Source organism: Oryzias melastigma, linkage group LG19 (genome assembly GCF_002922805.2).
Source record: "Oryzias melastigma strain HK-1 linkage group LG19, ASM292280v2, whole genome shotgun sequence".
Lineage (NCBI taxonomy): Eukaryota > Metazoa > Chordata > Actinopteri > Beloniformes > Adrianichthyidae > Oryzias > Oryzias melastigma.
The window spans coordinates 3,996,510-4,000,569 of NC_050530.1; the positions used below are offsets into that span (position 1 = coordinate 3,996,510).

General features: G+C 36.7%; 1 protein-coding gene across 1 annotated transcript in view; it reads left to right on the forward strand.

Moving 5' to 3' along the window:
• LOC112153950 (zinc finger protein 385C) overlaps positions 1 to 4,060 on the forward strand; it is a 71,428-nt gene that overhangs the window by 5,827 nt on the left and 61,541 nt on the right. The gene's annotated exons all lie outside the window — the stretch shown is intronic.

Sequence of the window (4,060 nt, forward strand, 5' to 3'; positions counted from 1 at the left end):
TTGACTTTGGAGCCAGACAACGTCAATAAGCAGTGATTCGTCCGAGTCGGTATATGGCGACCAAACTGGCCAAATGAGGTGTCGGAAAGCCACACCCCTACCACATTTGACAAATGTGTCAAATGTTTTGAATATTCAATTGAGGCATCGGATTTATCAATTTCTGACTTGAATAACTTGGACTGAACAAAAAAAAAAAGATTAAAAATTAGGATTATCAACAAGTCATCAGCATTGACTGTATATGAGAACTGGACCAAGTGAGTGTGAAGTCACCCATAGAAAACGGTTCTGTTTTGGCACCTACCAAATGAAGTCGAGTCAGTTATCACTTATTTGTTGCAATTTTGGAGACAGACGACATCTTTTAGCAGAGATCGACCAAGTTTATATGGAAACCAAACTGGCCAATCAGGTGTGAGCTTATTGAAAGGCCACACCCCTACCGCTTGAAAGCAAGCTACACAAATGTGTCAAAGGTTATGAATTTATGACTTTAAGAACTTGGATTGAGAAAAGAAAAAAAAAGATTAAAAATTAGGATTATCAACAAGTCATCAGCATTGACTGTATATGAAAACTGGACCGAGTGAGTGTGATGTCACCCATAGAAAAGGGTTTAGTGGTGGCTCCTACAAAATTAAGTAAATTCAGTTGCCATTTTTTTTAATATGTCTTTGAAGCTGGACGGCATCCATTAGCAGTGATTCATCTAAGTCTGTTTCTATGGCAACCAAACTTGCCAATCAGGTGTGATCTTGTTGGAAGGCCACACCCATACCACTTGAAAGCAGGCTGCACAAATGTGTCAATTTTTTTTTATATTCAGTGTGGGGTCAAGCAAATGCCACCAGCCTCTATCGAGGCGTTTGATTGGCCAATTTATGACTTGAATAACTTGCACCAAAAATATTGAATTATCAAGAAAATGTTAAAAAAATATTAGAGTTAGAGTGGTTATTCTGACAAATATTATGACTAAGTGATAGTTGTTTATGTCTCTATAGAAGTGAATATGTGATTTTAGCTTTTTGGAGCCAGCGGGTTCTTCCTGTTTGGGGGAGGAGTCACTCTGTCCAGTTCTCATATACAATCATTTGTCATCCCTGAACTCACAAAATGACACTTTACTTAAACTGTCATTAAAAAACCCTGAAACATAATGATATTTTATTTTTTTATTACTTTTTTCTGGCTTTGTCCTCATTACAGATTAGTAGTACTGGTTTTTAAAAACAAGTAATTGATATTGAATCTATATTTATTTTAAAAAATCAATATTTGTGAAATCTATTTTTTTTTCAGTTGTAGCAAATACATTCATTTAGTTCTTGGATTTCTTTCAGGCATGTAGCTGCTTTTAGTTATTTTGAAATGTATTAAAATATAATTTTACTGATTAAAGTTTTATGTTTAATTTCTACCAGTAGTTGTGTGAAAAATAGTTTATATTACTAAATAAAATTAGTTTATATTTATAATTATAATAAATAATTCCATTGTTCTTCATTTATTCTTATATCTTTAAATTATTTTTTTTACCTTTTTCTATATTTTTAAATATAGAAAAATCAAAATTAATTTCTTAGTTTATGTTTAAGTAAAAATAATTTAAAATACATAATTATTTTTACTGATCATGTATGTAAGAAATGTTTTTTTAATCACTTGCCTCTTATTTTAAAAAGTGTTTAGAGGAGCGTACTGATAAATCAAAATAAAGGATTTTATGAGCTGGATTGTCAAAGCTGCAGTCGTCTGGTCACACAACAATGTGACGTGTCACATATCAGCCATTTTCTGCCCGACAGTGGAGCGCTCGCCTGCCTCTTCAACAAACGTTTTCTCTACAAACCTCAGATAGAAACATAAAAAAAGTGCATTTATTTGCCTATTCTGTCGTCACAAGAATCGCTTGTTGAATTCCAAACAGCTGTCGTCGTCAAAAGCAGGTTTTTGGAATCAAATTGGACATAATGCTGCACCCAGCCTCCCCCTCTGAGCCTCACCTCTCTCAAATAGATTTCTGCTTAAGTCTCCAATCAAGCCGTAATGGCTCTCGGGCTGCGTCATTACAGCCCAGATGATGGACTCTTTCACAGTGGCAGCTTAAACACACTCCTGGACCAATAACCGCGGTTTTTGTTTGGCTGCTCGGACGTAAACGGCGAGCGGAGCTGCCTCGCCGAATGATTCATCCCAACGAGAACCTGACGGAGAAAACAGTCTCCTGGGTTTCAGCAAAAAATATCAAAATGGGATTAATCAAAAGCAGGCAGGTGAGTAGTTTAACCTGCTTGGAGAAATGACCTCGTCTTATGCTACGTCTATCAACACGCTGAGAAACTCTCAAAGATCATTTATTCCTCATTTAGCCTTTTTTTCTGCAAACTTGAAGCTAACTTTCCAGTGCTGCTTCTTCAGTATCTCCAGTTATTTATTGAATTTTCCTATAAAGTTTTTAAGTAAAACAGTTAAAATGTTCCCAAATGTGCAATTCAGGGTTGATCTTTACATTTATTTAAAATACTTTATAATTTGTCTGTTTTTTTTTTTTTTAAATTTGGAAAAGGTTTTTATGTGAAGCACTTTAAAGTGAAAGTCCCACGATTTGTCACACATCTAGGTGTGTGAAATGTGTCCTCCGCATTTGACCCATCCCCTGGGGGAGTGGTGAGCTGCAGACACAGCCGCACTCAGGAATAATTTGGTGTTTAAACCCCCACTCCAACCCCTTAATGCTGAGTGTCAAGCAGGAAGGCACTGGGTCCCATTTTTAGACTCTTTGGTGCGACTTGGTCGGGATTTGAACCCACAACCTTCCAAACTCAGGACGGACACTCTACCACAAGGCCACTGAGCTGGTTTAGTGGCAGAAGTGGTTTATATGAATAGAATGTAAATAGAGTGAAATTTTATGCATAAGTTCTGCAGAGTTTTTAGTCTTTAGGCCAAAAAGATGCACAGACTCTATAGGAAAGTAGAGTTTTAGGATAGCAAAAGACCACTTGGTTCTACTCGGGTAATGAAGGATAAATCCCACAATGGTCCCGGTGAAATACAGTATATAAAACAATCACATAACACACGTAATACGTAATTAACCTAATTCAAATGGTCTCAGAATCTCAGATTTGTCTCAATCAGCTGCTTTACATTAACTGAATAAAGTTATATATAAGCCAGAGTCGCTAAGTTAGCTTGTTGCATACGCAAAGTTGGACGCCATATTAGAAAGGGCGAGATCCCCGTTTACTGTTGTGCTACATTTACATGAACATAGCTGGAAAAACAAGAATGTGACTTTTAAAGTAAATCATTACTCTCAGATAATAAAGGAGAACTTATAGAAAGCATACTATACGACGGGTGCAAGCGGCCTGGGGCGATGTCGGGTACCCACCACCCATCTTGAACCCCGGACCGAAGAGTTTAACAGCTTGTTTTAATCAACCATAATGGATTTATTCATAGAAAACTTTCAAATTTCATTCATCTGTTGTACTGAGTGCAAAAATATTAATATTACAGATTTTTTCAATTTTAAATTTGATTAAAATTAAGCCTTTTGAGGTCCTTTTACCGTTTCCTTTGAGCCTTTGTCTCTTCGTTTACTTCCCTATCCAATATGGCGTCCCTCTTTATGTATTTGGACAATGGTAACAGGCTAGCGTAGCATCCTAGCCTATATAGCTCATTAGCATAAATACTCTACTACTGTTGCATATCAGTGCAAAGTTGGTTTGTTCAGCTTCAGAATCAGCTGGAATTATGTACAAACGATTGAAGAGTTACGGTAATTTGAACACTACCTCTATTTTTTTCTAGTTTTAAAATCGTTCCCAGTGTTCTTATTATTAGCTATAATAAAAAAAAACCTGTGTTGTTTTTAAGACATATTTTCTGCAGGAACAACAAGACGCTGTTGTCGTGGAAGTTAGCCGAGCTAATTTCCCAGCATGCCTTCGCTCCTGCTAGCGACAAGCACCTCACAAACCCAAGCTAACATTAGCATGGCACAAAAACGACGAGCAATATGTGAGCTATCCAGCTGCACAGT